General features: G+C 38.4%; 1 protein-coding gene across 4 annotated transcripts in view; it reads left to right on the forward strand.

Moving 5' to 3' along the window:
- LOC110832766 (calcitonin gene-related peptide type 1 receptor) overlaps positions 1-20,233 on the forward strand; it is a 36,955-nt gene that overhangs the window by 1,442 nt on the left and 15,280 nt on the right. Inside the window, exon 1 of one of the 4 annotated variants that reach the window (XM_087357694.1) lies at positions 6,162-6,580. The exons of 2 other annotated variants lie outside the window; for them this stretch is intronic. The gene's annotated coding sequence lies outside the window, so the exon portion shown is untranslated. Of the gene's footprint in view, positions 1-6,161; positions 6,581-8,994; positions 9,064-20,233 lie in introns of those variants that run through there. One more of the 4 variants, XM_087357693.1, reaches the window with a different exon arrangement.

Consider the following 20,233-nt stretch of genomic DNA (forward strand, 5'->3'; position numbering starts at 1 on the left):
GAACGTATATGAACAGGTCCCAGTCCGAGAAAAGGATGGAAGGATCCTGTTCATATGGACCTGTCGTCAGACAGAACACTAAATAATAATAATAAATAAACAGGTGTGAAGATCGTTTTAAAAAGAAATTCTCATGAACATTTCGTAACATATTGATCTTAAGATCATATGGATCTTAGGAGAGTGAGATTGGAAGGCGTGGATTGGATTAATCTGGTTCAAAATAGGAACCGACGACGGGCTCTTGTGGACTCGATAATGAACTTTAGGATTTCATAAAAGTAAGATCTTTTTACTAGCTAGTTGGCTAAATAAGAAGAATTTCATGGAGTTAGTTAATTACTGACCACAAATGTTTTTTTGTATCAGTCAGTCTTTGGAAGAAGACGGCGAAAAGCAGTATTTATAATAATTAGGCACGTATTCTCTCCTGTCTGTGCCTTCTGCAAAGAAAGTCGTGGACTTGGCGCCAAAAGCCAGACTTGTAGACACATTTAATAAACCTTTATCCCTGTTGCCTCTTTAATACAATATAAACGTACAATGAGAGTGTGGTTAGCTATAGTACTAGAAGTGGGAAGTGGAAATATCATCAAGAAAATTGAATGCTAATATTTAAATATTGATTCTTCTAATTCAGAAGCATATTTGAAATTACGTCGATTATGTACTGTAATGCGAATAGGCGACTTGGTGGCAACTCTGAGGAGTGTTGTTAATGTGCAGCGACAATGTAAGAATTTAAATTTATCGTTTCGCTTTTGTGATCATGTAGCACGTCTGATATTCCCGCTGGCGATTAACTCGACCAAAACGCTGACTTATTTTATGAGCTCCTTGCATGAAGTTAATAGAATATGCGCATTAATGTGTTCCCCCGTTTGTCCGACGTTTCATCTTTGAAATTGCTCGTAAGATTTTGATAAAATTTGTTTTTCTTTATGTTTACACCAAACTTTCTTGGGCGTATCTAATTTTGTAACCTAACCTCCATTTCATACGAACTTAAAAGCTAACTCGATCAGTTTTCTGGAAAATACTCGTTTCACAAGGAAATGACATGCAACGCGAAATATGAATGTGAAACTTACATTTTTTTTATTTGAATATGTTTTTCAAATGTTATGAAGCGTGATTAACTTCCCAACAATGGATTTGTTTATGAAATTAATGAATTCTAATACTGGTGAAAGCCACGGTGGTCTAGCGGTTAGAACGCTGGCCTTGTAATCCTGGGGTCTCGGGTTCGATTCCCGGCGGTGCCCGAATTTATAACCTGTGTTGGGCAAGGCCGTGGTCTAGGCAACACGGAGTTTTCCTCCGGGGGCTTCCCCGGTTTCTCCGTGGCATCCCAACAATTACTCCATTCACACACAGAAGAAGGCAATGGCAAACCACTTCTGGATCATCTGCCAAGAACGTATATGAACAGGTCCCAGTCCGAGAAAAGGATGGAAGGATCCTGTTCATATGGACCTGTCGTCAGACAGAACACATAATAAAAAATAATAATAATACTGGTGAGGAAAGTTATCGTGTCTTTTTTGAAAAAGAAGTGTACCGTAATACTTATCCACGCTTGTTTCAGCGGGTTAACGAACTCGGTAATTACAATCACGTGCTGGCATCGTGGTAGCACACTTAATTTGAATTTGGAAGGTACCGTGTTCGAATCTCGATTGGACTCGGGCCAATCTGAGATTTTAAGAAGATTTTTTTAGTGCTTCCTGGCAAATCCTGAGATGGTACTTAACTCTACAGCCTTCCTGATTTATCGTTCACTGTACTGTATCCTTACTGTATACAAAGCCTTGAATCTTGCCCGTCTTCGAAGATTGTATGTTTTATGGCGTCTATGATGATGAAAATTAAGATCATTACAGTTATTTTAACCTTCGTATTCTTTGGACAAAGGTAAGTAAGTCGCAGAAGTCTGTCTGATTATCATATGTATAAACACGCAGACACGCATGTGATTTTGTATGTGCCTACTTAGAGTCATTCAATTACAGTTAGTAAATGAACACATCAGATTTTATAATGTGAAGGTCATTTCTGAGGCGACTGCCTGCTGATTATTATTTCATGTTTCAGACACGACTTTTTAAGTAAGTAATGTAGATCCGTGTGTTTCTGACCTTGATGGGTTGCCTAGAGACCCGTCTAAGTAAATACGTAAATCATAAAGTATGTCACACCAAACGATGTCCATTATCAGTTAAATGTTTCCCAGTATGAAATTTCATCTAAAACGGCTGAATGGTTTCGAATAGGGATTGTCGGTTTTTAAAAACCGGGTTTAAAAACAGGGTTTTTTGGATAAATTTATAAAATTCGAAAACCTGCTTTTAAAATTTAAAAAGCAGGTTTTAGATACTAGAATTAATATGTAAACATTTCTGTTAAATGAACTAAAAATTTAAAGACTGATATTAGTTCCAAATTATTAAATGTTTTAGAAGTACGAATTCAAGAAAGGATACAAAACATTTCAACAAAGAAATCTAGTGTATTTCCACTAGCTTCAAAATTCGATATTATTAAGTTATCTGGAAAAATATTGTGTAGAATATATCCAAATTCTTGTATGGAAACAGATTCCGATGATGAATATATCGGAGACGGAGAAACTATTAATCAGGGCAATGTTCTAAAGGAAGCCATCGAAAAATCAATTCATAGGTTTCTTGAGGAACCTGAAAAAATAATATCAAATCCGAAGAAACTGAAGGCCGAATTTTCAGTATTTGAGCCAACCAATAAAAGAACAAAGAATTTAGATTTATTATTTGATGCCCTGAAAACGATAAAACCAAGTTCAGTAGCCAGTGAGAGAGTATTTTCTATTTCAGGCAAATTTGTATCTAGAATAAGAACAAGATTAAGTAATCGTTCAGTGGACATTTAATGTTTTTTGAAATCATATTTCCTGAAGAAAAATACTAAATGAAATAAAAATTTATAATTTATTTTTTTCTGATTTTAGTTATTTTAGTTTTTTATTTGGTTTTGTATGGAGTATATTTTATTTTGTTATATTTTTGTAGTTCCATAAATATTAAATAAACTGAACAATTTTAAAATAAGTATAAATATTTTTTACTGTTTTAAATTTTTTGTAAAAATTCGAAAAACCTGTTTTTTGGAAATACTGGAATTCGAAAACCGATTTTTGTATAAACCCTAGTTTCGAAGATTAAAAATTAAGACTTCCCCATTATGCGTTCACTGTGTCAGTTTTCTAAAAAGGGTGCGTATCTATTAGTATGACAGAACGATATTAGTAAATTAGTTCTAAAACACGTAACAGACATGTAGCTGAATGCACGGAACTTAACATTTGTCGCCTAAATGACTCGTATTAATGCGATATTTAATGGTACAGAACACTTGGAATCATCGTACAGGGTCGCCACTTTTCTTATCCTCCGTCACTGTCCGTTCACATGACGTCGAATTTTCACCATAATGTGCGATGCTTTGGAACAAATAGCAACTCATTCCCAGTCACTGTCGTTAACTGAAGTTGTTTACTCTGCGCCATCCTGTTTTCTGTGATGGATACAGCGGAGTTGTCTGAAAATTCTTTAATATCCGAAGTACTGGAATGTCACGTAAGTTCTCACAGGACTCCGAAAGTGCGCGGTATGTTTTAATTAATAAAAGCAGTTTGCAATTAAGTTATAATAGTTCAGTTATGTTTTATGAAGGAAGAGCTAACAGAATTTTGGGATCAATACATCTCCTCCCTTTTGTCCTTGTCTTTTCTCTTCTGGTACTCTTCATGAAAATGATTTCATTAAGAGATGGATTTATCCCAAGTTAAAATTCCTCAGAAATGTATTTTAGTACGACATTCAGAATACGGTCTACAGTTAGTGCAAAAATTTAATAGCTATTTCTTATTTTATTAGCTGAAAATTCTTCTCGCGAGGTTCTGTTATCCGCGGTCAGTTCAAAATGGACACACCTGACTATTATTTATTTAATGTTCTGTCTGACGACAGGTCCATATGAACAGGATCCTTCCATCCTTTTCTCGGACTGGGACCTGTTCATATACGTTCTTGGCAGATGATCCAGAAGTGGTTTGCCATTGCCTTCTTCTGTGTGTGAATGGAGTAATTGTTGGGATGCCACGGAGAAACCGGGGAAGCCCCCGGAGGAAAACTCCGTGTTGCCTAGACCACGGCCTTGCCCAACACAAGTTATAAAAATTCGGGCACCGCCGGGAATCGAACCCGAGACCCCAGGATTACAAGGGGTGCGACTAGGAGTTGTGCAATAATGGGGCTCGAGGTACCATTGTTGTAACGCATTGTTGCGCAGCGATGACTTTGGTTCACATTTGTGCAACAAAGATCTACGTGATGTGGCTTGCGCTCATAAGGCACGTCAACTTGAATCAGTGGTAAGAGATCAGACTGTCATCGCAGACATTCTGTCCCCGACCTTACTTAGTCAGTTCTTCCAGGTATCTGTTCCAGACGAGTGGTAAAGTCACTCCTGGAATTGTTCCACGAAATCTCATTACGTGCTGTTGCTTGCTTACATTCCGCATCCTGCATATCTGCGTCACTTAATAACTTTAGAATAAATTTACTGCGTTGTAGCAACTGCAGAGGTTATAAAACATGTGATGAGCAATGCCATTATGTTATGAATATTAAGCGGGGTTTGTGAGAAAGCTGTCCTATATCGTAATGCATTGTATCAGCAGTCACTGAGAAGGAACGCGCTAGAATTGTATTCGGCACGTACCTAGATTTTACAGGCCGGGTTATCAGTCGCCGTGCCAGGTTTCTTCAGTCCCTCCATCAAAAGCACAGTGTATTGCCTTCATATCGATCATGTCCGTCTCCTTCCGTATCCTCGCCATCTGCCCATTTAATTTCACTGCAGTAGATGCCAACTGTACAAGAAAGTGTTTATCTCAATGTAGGACGGCGTCGAAAATGAAAACATTAAGCTGTATGCAGTTGTACTAGCTCCGACAGCAATGCCTCTTGGTTCGATTCCCGGTCGGTAGGTACTTTGTTAATTTTCCGTTTACTCTTAAGTCCAGTGCTCAAGTATCGAGGTCTTGCACCTCGGAGATTAAATGGACGCTGAGTGAAACGTGCAATGGAAAATGACAAATCACTACAGAGTCGAAGATGGCTGTCTTCCGGATTGTCCCGCCGTATTTATAATCTCGTCGGTATTCAAACGCAGAACAACAGGAAGCAGTTCCTTTAGTATTGTCAATAAGCGTAGAAGTCAGTGTAATAGTCGTGCCAGTGATAATGCAGATCGGATGTCTGAGATATAATATATTGTTTGTTGATTTACTAGTGATTGTGCAACTGTGTCTTTTATGTAGAGTCGATTAGAAGAGTGATAATGAACTGCAGAGGATTCGAAAGGAAGCTAACGTGGCTTATTCCACATTTTTCTTGGAAGTATCGTGGAGGTTACGTCCAGAAACACGGTGTTTATAATGAATAATAATAATAATTTCATTCATTTAACAGAAAAATTATATTTTAGAAAGTGTTTCGTTTGATACTCGTTATAAACAGCATTGACCAATTTATCCTTCTAATGGCGAGTGTAGTGTCTTCTTTGCGATAAGGTCTAAATCATTAAATATTATTTATGTGATCTTTGATCCAGGTTTTCCGTGGTTTTCCTCGGTCCTACAGCAAATGCTGTGTTGATACCGAAATTCCACTTTGCTCTGAGTGCCTCTCATGCACCCCCCCCCCCCAAAGCGCTAACATCAAAAACTCCGCCCTAAAGTAGCCCCCATATCATCTTCCAAATGTTTACTAAACGACGCCCTTCCAAGACCAATATCAAAATTCAAAATTAACGCAGGGGCCCTGAAAAATATCTCCCTTACGCCGATTTTCATCTCATCTTTTTCAATTATAAATGCATTACTTTTAATAAACCTGTTCGTACCAGAAGGGCGAGCGGGAACTGCCTAGGGACATTCGTAGCTGCAAATAAAAATTTATGATCCCCCGCCCCCCCCCCCCACGTAAAAAAGTAATGCCTATTGCAATTCCCTCCCACTTTTTCTTCTGTCTCTCCCTCGCTCTCTCTCTCTCTCTCTCTTCAACTGTAAAGGCTAAGTGGTACTAAAACTTGAGCCCGTTTGCCTGATCCACGTCCATTTGTTATGATGCATAGTAATAAAACGTATAATTAAATTTGAACTGGAACTAATACGATTAATTTTACAATTTGTTTATTTCGACATTCTCCAACTGTACAGTTTACGGAAATTAGCGAATTAGAGCCGGACTTTCCCGAATGCTTGGAACAGGAGACAGAAGACAGTCGCGTCCATGCGTGCAAAAGTGATAAAGTTAGCTTTTAAACTTTAGGCATGTATCGTTATAAATAACAGTGCGACTTTATTATTAAGTGTCAGATTATATTATAAATCGTTCTGCGATCCTTGAACTTTTAAAATTGATTCACATATAAACTGGAATCGTTATAGTATAAATTTAGTGCATCTATAGACATTGTGTGTATATTCTTGCTATGTGCTGTTCAGCCATGAAGACGACATGGGGGAAAATTAAAGGTGAGTGTTCGGAAATGGCGGTTAATTGCAGGTCGCCCTCCACTAGGGCAAAGGGGCGTGTATCAATGCCAGTGCTGTTAAAGTGTAAATTATTGAATATCTATTTTCCACAAGAATGTGGGCGAAACAGTGAGTTATAAGGAACCGACCAAAGTGATTTTTGGTCTTAGTCAAACCTGTCGATTTGATTAATTCCTTCTTGGTTCATTTAACGACGCGTTTTCAACTACTTATATTACGCAGCTTCTAATGTTCAGGTTGTTTGTAGACGATGTTTTGGAAAGGATTGAAATGGATTTTGGCCTAATTTAAGGAGACACTTCAGGGGAGCCGAGAGTTGAACCGGGGACCTCCGAATTATGATCATTCTAACGACAGGCTCGTATGGGAAAGAGTTCACAAATCATGTAAAGTTTTCAATCTGCCTGGTGCTTATTTTTTTCTCTTAGAGATAAGGCATCTCGCGGGGTCCTCTGGATACGGTTGTGAAACTCAGGTTTGATCCCAGGCGTTGAACGTCTTGAGCTGAGCGGCTGTTAGCTTTTGAAGAGGACTGAAAGACTAACGATGGAGGCAGTATGTCCCTCCGAAACTTTTGTATGTCTGTAATTCCACACAACGTTATTCACCAGAAGACCAATATGGACATCTTTACCGCAGTGAAAACCTCGTATCTCATTATGCGATAAGTGTTAAACTTTCTTTTTTGGAACAGCGAACAAAAGTTGTCCCTAAGCCTCCTCATTGTTTGGAAGACAGCTGTCCCCCTCGAAACGTTGGTAGTCGTCAGCTGACCATAAATTTCTCACGTTTCATGGAACTTGGAGGTACATAATCAGACTCGTTTTAATATTATTATCCCATCCACGCCAATATCTCATAGTTAATTTCCGCCATGCTACATCCATCTCATCCCTCTTGACAATGGAAAAAGAAATTGGTAAACATTATTATGTTAGAAATCGTTCACGATGGCTTTAATTTTTCCAGAGCACACAAGTTTTCGTTTTTCTTTCATTATAAACTCTGGTGTATGAATATGCTTATTCTGGGTTTCCAGTCTTCCAAATCAAAGCATACGATTTACTGATTACTGTAGCCATGGAAGCTGGCATGACGTTATATGACGCATCGTAGCGTAAAGATACGTAATGGCGTGATATAACCCAACACGGCGTAAGATGTGTGCAGTACAGTCAGATATGTTGGCTAACAAGTGTGTGTGGGCGTATTGTAACCCTCTCTCTTCATATTGACAAACCGTAGGCAGAGAACTTTTGTTAACAAGCAGAACCTCACAGTAAGGGAATGTTCAAAATTCATGTCATGGAGGTAGCAGTATTAGTAATTAAACTTAAAGATTCAGCGCAGCTGAGGAAATGAAACATAAAAAGTGAGAGGAGTAATTAGAAAAGTCGAAAGAAAATGCACGATGATATTTCAGAATTTGCTGCTGGAAGTAACTTCGATCTTTATTTGGCACAGACGAAATGAGGAAATAAGAAACAGACTGAAAAATAGAAATGTATTATAATTTTAAAATTTTAAGTTATACTGAATAAAAATTTACTTGGATATTATCCATCGTCTAGTAATAAAACCTAAAACGACGTTTCGGAGATGGGACTCTATCTCCGTCTTCAGGTTCCTACACAGTTGGGCCCACTAGATAGAGCTAATCCCTATCTCCGGTTACTAGACGATGGATAATATCCAAGTAAATTTTTATTCAATTGACTCTTCACCATCGTCAAGAAGTTTTAGATTTGATATGTAAGTTATACTGACCATTAATTTATATACAAAGAAATATATAGAACTCCGATTTATTCTCTGAAATTCAGATGATGCTTCAAAGTATTCGATTCTTGTCAGAGGAGGAAAATGTAGAAGAGGGAGTATACATACACAATTAAACAGCACAGAAATTCAAACTCAAAGGCAATTGCTGTGAAAAGCTATGACATCCAAATGCAAGGAGCAGTCTCTCTCTCTCTTCAGAAGGTGATAGTCAATAAATGTATCGTCTTTTATGGAACCCGGACATTTTTTACAGTGCAACATGCGTTGGGACAGGCTGGCAGAACCTTCCTATTTTGCTTTCATTTATGCACGCCACTTAAAACTAACATGCTCTTTGTAATGCGTTCTTTAGGTACCAAATGAACGAAACAGGTAGACGCTGTTCGTCCGACCCGTTCGGCTTGTAGATCCTGTACGAATTTTGAGTTACACGGGTATTTCCCTACGTACTCCGGATAAAACCGCGTGCTACTTCCTTATAAAGATGCGAAATTTCGCTTTTTGTTGGTGTAGTTTCATGCATAAGCGTGTAGATTGCTCCACCATGGGCATGTCCGTTAGCAGAACTGGGGTGTATATATAGTGGCGCTATATTCGACGCAGAGCGTCGGTGTGACTGTCAGTCGACTCATGAACGTCCTAGTTCTCGGGTGTTGGCGTTCAACGTCCAGAACCTCCAGGTGGGAGACATGTGACTCTTTGTTATGTAATAGTTTTTTTGAAGTTTGCTGTCTTCTGGGTTATTGTTCCGTGTAGTCTGGTAGATGTCTACAAACGTTTCAGAGGTCCATGTTGCCTCCTTCCTCAGGGCGATCACATTCATCGCCTTGATGACGGAGGCAGCATGACCCTCGAAACTTTGGTGGAAATCTACCAGACTGCACAGCCCAGTAACCCAGAAGACAGCAATCTACAGACTCACCGCTGTGAAAACCTCAAATCCTACGTAATAATTTTATGTTCTTCCTGAACTCATTATGACTTAAATAACAGGACACAACGGAGCTAGCAATATGGAGTCGCTAATTATTTTTTGTATTCTGTTACTTTACGACACTGAAGTAACTACTAAGATATCGTCGAATAACATGGCGATTATGCGTCGAATGTTCGGACTAACGTGAATTGTGAACTGGGAATGATCTTGAGGAAAGCTGCCACTGCCTACTTTAATGTATTATTCTAAAATTGTCCTGGTGTGACTGAGGAAAGTTACGAAAACAGTTTACCACGATAGCTGGACTCCGGTACGTCCAAATATTTCTTAAGCAGTTGTAGTTTATATTGTTTCTGCAACGTAAAATGCCATGTTTTACACCCGTGCAGGACAAATGAAAAAAGATATTTTGTGTATCCCGATCTTCGACGTTTTGGAAAGTAGAATAGATGAAAACAGTTTTCAGATGTTCAGACGCTTTAGAGTCTTTGCGAATATGGTTTCTTAAATGACCATATTTCTGTAGCGTCGTAACAGCCAGTGTCGCAATTACAAAGAAAAATGGGAAAGGTGATTGGTGCATTTAAAATGTTTATTAGATTCGTATTTCGGGTGATTGGATTTCACAGAACGAGGTTTTATGGCAGCAATTATTTTTGCAATAACAATGAAACGGTTTTATACATGTTTGTGTTGCATGTTGTAACCTTGGAGACCAACTGAAAGACAAGGGCAAAAATGAAGATGGCTGTCTCCTGGGATGTTGCATCCTTTAGCCTCCATCAAGAATTTATGAACTTTCAGAAGCTTAAATCTATACAAAGAAAGCAGGAAATTTTAAAAATAACACTTGTTAATCGTAATATAAATAGGCCTATAACCAATAAATCCCTCGTAAATGCATCAAATATAAAATAAGCAGAAAGGATTTGAATAGACTAAAGTTACGTTCGCATATAAATTAAAATGAAACAAATCCAGGGAATCCTGTGTCAGGTTTCAGGTGCTCCCGGCGGTGAATATGAAGGTAGCAGTCTTCTAGGACGTTGCTTCGTGTAGTTTGGTAGAAATTGACTGACGTTTCAGAGGTATTTACTGTCTCGATCACCACTGCCGTGATGATGGAGGCTGTAATTACCTCTGAAACGTCGATTAACGTCTACCAGACTACTGAGGATGGCCCAGTGAGGTCTGGTTTCACTAACAGCGAATGTAGTGTGGGATGTGCCACATGTTCGCGCTCTGTTAAAGAATTAAGACTAGAGTCCATTACTGATGACTGCGTACTGTGAGGATGGCCATTGTGTCCATCTTGTGTTTGTAACGGGGACACTTTTCAGAGTTTCCGCTGTTCGGTGCAGATATAAGTGATGCACAGAGGCAACTTATTCTGAAATCGGATTAAACAGGGAAAGCACGCCGGGAGCATCCTTTGTCTATAATTGTATTTAACACAGTGCGCGAAGTTTGTGATGTTAAGCTTAAGACAACGCCTGTCAAATTCACTTTCAGGAAGCTCGCTGTATTGTTTGCTGCCTTGTGACGTATGAGGTGGATGACATCTGTATTTAAAGTTTTCTGTTGCCATGAAGGTTAGACCGATTAATTTCTGTGTAATTAAACGTTTTCATGCACTTGCAGTACAAGAGAACGCTATTTCGACGTGGGCACATGTTAACGTAAAGATTCCGATTTGTTATAATTTGCACATTTTACTCTGAAAACATGAAAGGTTCATATGAGAAGATACTATCAGATTTAATTTCAGAGAAGTAGGATGTCAGTTAGACCAAGACTGGGTCAAATGGCGGCCTGTGTGAGCATATCGTGTTTCCTGAAGGGCCGGGAATTTCTTGATTAGCTGAGCGACTGTTATTTTCGCATGAAGAATCCTTTTCCATGTCGTTATTTACACACGTATTCCTCTTGTACGTATCGACCAACAAATTCCATGAAGTAGAGTCCTTCTTTAAGAGCTAATAAAAGTTGCTCAGTCAAGAAATTCCTCGTATTTTATGCAACCCCAAGGCGCTTTATTGTTATCACAAGACATCGCTAATAGACCACATCTCCAAAGCCTATTTCTTTAAGATCTAAAGTTTAAATGCGTCATGTTTGTGTTTTATAATTAAAATATATAATATAATTCAGGTCTATACACAAACTTTATTTACAGATGTTAAAATTTAAAATTTAAAATTTGCGCTATTCATCGTTACTACGATGTTACAATACTGCGCCTTCATTTACTACATGTTTCGATGCGTAGCATCATCTTCAGGTTTTTCCTTTAAAATTAAATTTAAATTTTAACATCTGTAAATAAAGTTTGTGTATAGACCTGAATTATATTATATATTTTAATTCTTTAAGATCCTTTTCAATATTATCTTCCCATCTACGTCTTGGTGTTCCATGCTATCGTTCCATTTCATTGTTTCCTAGAATTTTTTTTTTACAGATTTTCCATCTCTTTCAATTGTGTTACATGCCTTGTCTAATAATATTTAGTCAACATTTTTTTTAAACCTGAACTTATGAAATAAAAATACCTTTTTCTTTACATTTCTCTGAAAATAATCGTACAAGTAGATTTGAGGTTTTCACGGTGTGAGTCCGAAGGTGGCTGTCTTCTGGGTTGTAGCGCCGTGTAGTCTGGTAGAAGTTTACCGACGTTTCGGACGTCGTATAAGCTACTGATTTATTCCGTCTGCATAGAGACACTGAAGGAGGTCTTATCGGATGAAGAGAGTTGTCATCAAGAACTCCCTGTGGAATTATTCTCTCGTCCTCCTGCCCCTGCACTTTTACTTTTATCTCTCTGAAGAAAGTCGTTTCGCCTACAGCCCTGAGGAATCGGATGAATTCAAAGTCGCCATAAAGGGAAACTTGTTACTTGAACTCGTGGGGGCACAAGAATAATAGCGCTCTAAAACCACGGATAATATCAAATGTAAAGGGGCCCGGGGGGGGGGGGGGGGCTGCCATCGGTTAACATCATAAAGAAACAGGTGCACGGCGTGACATGAAGTTTATGAGCGGCTTCCGAAGGTAAATCTCTCTCGCCCTTCTAGATACCTGGTCTTAACTTCTGGTATTGAATTTACAAAAATGAGTAATTTTAGGTTAAAAAAAGGATTTGCATGCTTATCGATTCCAAAGAAAAAATATTGCATTGTATTTTATTTGTGTCAGTCCATTGTTTATAACGGAGCGCGATCTGTCTATCTGTACGTATGTTTGAATAGGCCTTTATTGATGTTTGTATGTTCTTTCTTTCTTTTTTGCATAGAAAACAGCTTTTTAAAGTGTGATAATCATTTTAACTAACTTGTTTATTGTTTGAATTATTTCTTTTAGTGTATTCTGGTCTTTTACTACGTTTAGGTAATGTTTATGTTCCACAGACAAATTAATAATTACATTTTCCTAACATTTCGTGAAATATTAATAGGTCACTTATTAGCAACAATCGAAGTTGATTAAAAACTCACGTCTAATTGTAATACAGGAACATTTTAACTCACACGTCACGTTATAGAATAATAAATTCGCGTGCATTATATTCCCTCCAAAACATTTGCTTGCGATGGTGGAAGGACATATTGACGGAAGAATATCCAATGGAGACTGTCAGAAATGTATTTTTCTTTTAATTCAATTATTAAATCGAACATAACAAAACAACACACACATGACGGCTCTGTGTGCTTAAATTGTTCAGTGTGTCGCGAAATGAAGTGAACCCAGTCAGACCCGACCTCAAATGAGATCGAAATATTATCGTCAATTGTGTGTGGGCACGGGTTCGAATTTTATCCATTCCGAGATTTTTTAACTGCAGTAGTTGGAGAGCGCCTAATAATGGTACGATGATCATGAAGTATAAATAGGTAAGAAATTAAGACGCTGTCATAATCTGTTCGAAGGTAATATCCTGGTATTCGCCTGGAAGGACTGAGAAATACCTAGAAAAACTTCATTCAATACCAGTGATGCATACAAAATCTGAAATAAATTACAGATAAACTTAATACACCTACAGAAAGGCTTAATAACTAAAACATAAATTTTTTAAGGTGAGGGTATTATGATCCGCGTGGATGGGACAAGAGGTGTGCACCGGGTAGCCTGAGGGGAAGAGACCGCTGGGGAGACCTAGACGTAGATGGGAGGATAATGTCAGGCGGGATCTATGGGAGATAGGAGTTGAAGGAGACTGGATTTTGTTAGCCCAGGACAGGGTCCGGTGGAGGGCTTTGGTTAATTCGGTGATGAACCTTCGGGTTCGGTAAGCCGTCTAGTTAGTTAGTTAGTTAGAGGGTATTATGATCTGTAAATTAACAATTATATAATTGGGTGGTCCCTTTCTGTGCGTAATATCTATTAATGCACATTCCGACTACTTTAAAATTCTTAAATTAAAATATCTGTAGCTATGTTTTCAATTTCTAACTTACCTTTTCAACAAAATTCTTAGTTACATTTGTGACCTGGATTTACAGAATTTTACACTCCTAGTTTTGGTCTACTTTCCTCATTCCGTAAGAGAACATAAGATAGGTCAGTTGTATCAAGTCAGCGTCTTTGTGCCTTTCATAACACTTGAACTCATTAACCAATTCTCACGAAACTTCGTTTAATAGAGGCCACTTGGTCTCTTGTACTTGATAATATTCTCATGGCTTCCATAACGTGGGCGTGATACTATCGCTAGAGCAGGGAACTTGTGTGTAGTAGATCTTAAATGGCCATTGTTTGAAGTAATTCCTTTACAAACCATAAAACAACCCAGAGTCTTTGCGAAATCGATATTGAGTTTTCGTGTTGGTGTGGGATTTTGCTGGTTACGGACGAAAAACCACTTTTCTTTAAACACTGTCAGGTCTAAAATGGATACCGGGGTGCGTTCTGAAAGCGATCTCGCTTGAACACACACTAGCATCAGCACTGTGCGTTAAAATCGAACCAGCTTTTCTTAACCTAATTGTGCAGTTGTCTGTAATCTGCCTCTGGCTCCTGCTCGTCGCACCAGAAATTTTAGTTTCATCCTTCACAAAACCTTTGTCAGCAGCTGATGGTTTTATTTTAGTGCGAATTAGATAAAACAAGAGTGGAAACTGGAAGATTCATACTTTCGAAATATATCATTTGTGATTTTGCATAGCTCATTGACCTAGATGTGCGTTCACTCTTGATACAAGTCTATTACGGGAAGTTGATATTTATTTTCCCGCACTAATGTGTTTTCCTCTACCATCATTGATAAAATTATGGTAATATGAATTATCCAGCGAATAATGTACTTGCAACGTAGAGAGACTGGACGAATTTAGTGCGGAACTCAGTGCAGTTTTCAGCAGCAACCAACAATGCTTAAAAGCACAGTCATAAATTAGTTTTCCTTGAATTTTGTTAAATTTTCCTTGTATGGCAAATTATTTTAAATAGAAAGTGTATAAATTAACAGTATTTAAGACTTTTTTCAGAAAATCCATTGACTTTGGTTTGAGCAGATCTAATTATAGCCGATTTTTAACTACGTTTGAGGTCGTATAAGACCAATGTCCAATGGAGTCAGTTCATGGGGACTACAATTAAATTTGCCCAGCAATCTTTCGTGTACATTATAATATATCTCGCAAATTCTGTCAGCTGTTTCTGACTTACGACAGACAGACGGGAGGGAGGGACATGTCTATCCAACGTGAGTTCATGTCGTCCATGCGATCAAAAGCAGCTAAGTGACTAATCCTCATTTAACCTAAGTGACGTGATAGTAATAGTGTTGTCAAACAAACAAACAAAATCAGTTAGGACAGCGTGGGTTGGCTTGTAAACAATGTGGGCAGAGTCCTTCTTCTCATGCATAGTTAATAATGAGGGGCATTATGGGACTGAGACACGCGCATTATTGCTCGACATTAAAACATTCGACGTTTTGTTATAGCCTGTTTCTACATTAAATGGCTTCACCACTAAGACACGTTGTAACATTTTGATTTGTTATTACCGTTTAAATGGGGTATTTCAGATATTTGGAAACGACGGTAACGTCTAAATTGCGTTCACGAAGAGACCTGTTGGCAAATCTATGTGTACTTGGGAGGATAATATTAAAAGGTATTTGACTGAGCTACATTTAACTGTCTGTGAATATGGTCTTGTGGCTGGTTGCAAACACTTCAAAAATATTTGGAATTTCTTGACCAGATGAGCGACTGTCAATTACTCTATGGAGATTGTTACATATCAATTAGTCTGTTGTGGCGATTTCACTATTAAAATAAACATTAAAAAATTAAGTTTCCTCGTGTCTCTATATGATGGCGTGGAGGTCAAGTCCCACCGTTTCCAGCTTCGGTGCTGTTGCGTGTGATTTTGCGCTGCCGTCATATTCTATTTATAAAATGTGCAAATCAGAATCATCAGTGCATAATTTCAGGATTCTGAATGACGTGTCGCCCCTGCCTTAATGATTCGCAGCGCCGACATGTTGATATCATGATTGGTAATTGATGTAAACGTTCAGCAGAGCGTTTGTCTTCACTTAAATGACGTGTATTGAGTTCAAGGAAGCAGAACCATTAGCTGAAATATTGGTACTGGTAAAGAGAAAGGTAGAGTAAAAATAGTGCGTTCAGTTTTCCCTTCGACTTGTTTACTGATTAATAATAGATGCCACGTGTTAAGTAGCGGGAGATGCCTTAAGGAGCGGTCGAATGTCGTGTTCCCGCCAGTTGGCGTTCAGCAATTTTTATTTTCGAAGGTTTACTTTGGTTGAACTTAGTTAGCGAAAAGCAATTGATTGGTCTTTTTATAAGGAGTGGCGGTTTGGGAATTACCCCAGAAAAAAATATATGATTCGTCCTAGAGCCTCCAGTAAGCGAGGTAGAAATTTTCTTGAAACTTAGAAACGTTAGACTTTCCCTGTAAGAAGTGTTTTCTTTCTGTATTAAGCACTTTGTAATGTTACTGAAAGTCTTTGTATTACGTGATCATTTCTGTTGTGATAAGAATGGTATATGCGGGACTCGGTACGAAAATTGAAAATCGTTCACAGATAAGTTTAATTTATTCTTTCCGAGTGATCAAATAATACAGAATATTAATTTTAAAATTTACAACGCAATAATTTTAGTGTTTGTGCAAGTCTCAGGTTACGACTAGAGGAGACGGTCTGCAGGAGGGAAGGGTAGGTAGCTCGAACAGATTTTAAAAAAGTAGTCGTTAATAGCCCCCAGTTGGTTCATTGCCCTGATGATAGAGGCAGTAAGTACCTCTGAGACGTCGATTGATTTCTACCATATTACGCGTCGCAGCATCGCAGAAGACAGCCATCTTTAGTGCAAATGTTGGTATCTTCTTGCCTACCTGTGATGAATATTCGGTATTTTAAACAGTTGATAGCAAACTAATTCCATGGATAAGGGACTTTCTTGAGAAGCTGATAGTCGCTTTATTACCGTCTCCGGAGAGACCTCATAATTGATAGCTAGTTCATTACTGAAGTATATCATTTTTCTCTTTACCTCTCCCCAGAGCCTCTGTTACTTCGGAGTAACTCTTCTGGTTTCCAAGTAAAAATCCATCTCTGAACTGTGAGTTGGTCTTTCCTTTAAGCACCGAAGTGATTTTGAGTAAACATTAGGGCCTCAAAGTAAATTAAGACTTCTCCTTGTGTATCATTTATTACCATCGTAATTTTTTCTCAGCAAGTCGCTTCGGGTATCTCCTGAACTCAGCGGTAATGGAGCTAGTTCGAGGAAGCAGTCTGTTACAGAATGGGCTATTCTAAGATCAATCGAGTTGCTTCTTAGTCCTTACAGCCTAATAATAACACAGCGTCTTAGGAAGGCCAAGACGACTTCAATTCGTATTTTTCGAATTCATCACATGTATGTTTGTAAATGGGGCGACTGCATGACCGACCTTTGCCCCGTGACAGTTTCTGATATTTTCTGCTTTCCCATTTACTTAATCTGGTAGCAACTCCGGACCTCCCATGAAAAAGAGTATTTTACATAACAGGATCTTATAATTGTCTTCAAAGCTTATTGGTAGCCAAAATCAGGGTCTCCCTATAGATCTCAGGTCTTACAGAGTCCTTGGTCTTTGGGGAGGGTTAACCTAATTAACTAGGGAGACTTGGGCCTTTTACGCACCCTGGTCAGGCCCTCCCCAGACTTGGGTAGTATCACGTACCTCGGTCGCCATAAGCCCTAGGTATTATATTGGCTCTTAATTGTTTTAAGCTTCCTTCTGGCACTACCTGGCACTTTGTCTTTGCCATATGAAGTCTGCCTACGGAACAAGTCTTTTCATCATTCCTGGGTTGGCTGATATTGTCATCACCCCGAGGTGGTTTTCCAGAATTGCTGGCTCCCTCCTGAGAGAAATTAACTTTCAAATAAAATCTCTGTATTATATAGAGCTCTTTTATTTCGTAAATAGTCCTATTATCTCATTCGGCGCTATAGGAGTTCTGCAATTGATGCAGCGTATTTAAACAACACAAGACGAGATTCTGCTATCCTTAGCTTGCGTGTGCATATAAACGAAGCAGAAGACTTATAGAAAGACCTACGTGAGAACTCATAAAACCTAATTTCCTGTTTTCCAGACTTGGTTCTACAAATCCTGCGTTGTTAATGTCAACTTTAAGTAACGTAAATTTACAGCCAAACAATAAAATACAAAATAGATCGTGGTTTAGTGAAGTAGACTCGTACGCGTAGGGTCTTGTGATCGAATCTTAGACAAGTCAGGATGTTTTATTATTTGGACAGAATTTGCTAGTGGGACCATGGCGGCTGCAACTGCTGTTGTATTTAAAAATAACCGCTGAAGCGTGAACTTTCCAGCATAATTTTGCGACGGAATCCTTACAAAATAAAATGAGACGTTTTTATGAAGTCTCGGCTGTGATAATTGTACAAAAGTTTCCCCTTTTATCTTCCGTTTCTTGTGACAATTACCTCGTTACTATTTCTCCGTTTTTCCTTAGATTAATTTCACTTTCGCCTTCAGTTTTCTGCGATCTTTTCCTCGTTTTTGTTTATCTTAACGTCTCAAGTCTGTGAGACTCTAAGCTTTCACGGCCACTGATCTCAATAAAATCTTCTGGGGCAACAAGTCGTGTCAGTTGTGGATAGAAGCCCGACGTTTCGGAGACCATCTCCGCTTCCATTATGAGGGAAATTATATTAAGGTTGGCAATGGATGGTGTTTGTACTGTACATGTACAATCCATTTATATGAAAATAATCCACTCTGCGCCTGCTATAATCCTTCGTGTTTGGAAATGCAAAAAAAAAAAGTTGTAGAAGTTTCATTGATCTGTTTGTCGACAACAAGAGCAAAGTTTTGCTGTTCTGTGACGGCTGTGTCCATATTCTTGAACTGAACAATCCGATCGTTAATAAAGACTATTTTGCGCTTTTCTGGATGATAATATTACAGATGGAAAGCACTCGCCTTCTCCTGATGAAAAAATGTTATTGTTTTTATTGTTGAAGAGATTTTTGCTGAAGATATGAGACCAAGAGACCGAAATTAAGATGGAATTATAAACTGTAGACGACGAAATTGAGGAAACGACCTAGACTCTAGAACTATTAATTTGAGGCCGATGTAGCTAAGAAGTCGCCTTATCCGTGAACATAGAAAATTATAATTGCTATTGAAGTGGCTTCGTTAAAGGTGATGTACAAAGATGCAGGCTTGTGGGGAATAACAGCAAAGGATGAGACCACTTGAATAACCCAGGCGGACACTGAAGGATAATAGTATCGAAATGGATATCGAAGAAATCTGGTGTTGCTGAGTTTTGAGTGAACTGAATGCAGTTGACTCATGACAAGCTGTAATTTTAGACTTTTGTGAACACGGTGATGAACCTGCAAGTATCCTGTCTACTGGCCAAATATATATTACGTAGTGTTGAATGTTGATATGCAAACAAGAGTCTGAAGTAAGATTCAGCGGATTTTGCACGAATGGGACTCAGGAAAATAATGAAAGGGCTTTACGAGGGTCTGATTCGTGATTTAGCCTTTTATCTAGATAAAAATTATGAAAACCCTACAGTAGGGATGAGTTTCAACACGTGTGTGTGGTATGGGTGTCCATAAGTTTTCACTTTAAACCCTTGTGGTGTAAATAGGCGGTGTGTGTTTGTGGTTAGAAGGATATTTTAGTACGTTCTTGCAAAATCCCAGTAATAAATGTCTCTCTGCTGTGACTTTAACCACATGGCTCGGTGCATAAATAAGACTTTTAACGCCACAATTGGCGACCCTGATCACATTTCACTGCAAGAACAAGTTGTGCACCCCTATGGACCTACCATACGTGAAACGCTGACTTTGCTAACAATGGGACAACTCGCTGGAGGACAGAATGTAAATTATTGCACAGATTAATTTGTTATACAACATTTTTAAAGCAATTTAAGTGATTTTTCACACGTGATGAGGAGCGGAGCTCCCTCGCCCGTCTGAGTCGAATTTATTTTGCTAGCTCACGGGCACAAATTCAAAATCCATTATAAATTACTAATTAATATTAACGTATTTTGTCTCAGATTTCCCGCTTCTTAATAATTTTCCCTCAGGTTGCCAGATAAAATAAAATTAAGATAAGTTCTAAAGATGGCTGTCTTCTGGGTTCTTGTAGTTTGGTAGAAGTTTACCAAAGTTTTAGAGGTCCTTAATGTTTTTATGGAGACAGAACGTACCTCTGTAAAGTCAGAAATTTCTAAACCGCTCTACGACTCAGCCATATTCGTACTCACTGCCGTGAGAACCTCAAATCCTAACATAAATTCCTTATGTATAATTACAAATAAGATTTTAAATATTTTGCACCCTCGTATGAATTCTGTGTTTTTAAGTTGAACTTGACATGAAACC

Source organism: Zootermopsis nevadensis, unplaced genomic scaffold (assembly GCF_977971745.1).
Source record: "Zootermopsis nevadensis isolate Lab colony 2312 unplaced genomic scaffold, Znev_1.0 Znev_ptg000028l, whole genome shotgun sequence".
NCBI lineage: Eukaryota > Metazoa > Arthropoda > Insecta > Blattodea > Termopsidae > Zootermopsis > Zootermopsis nevadensis.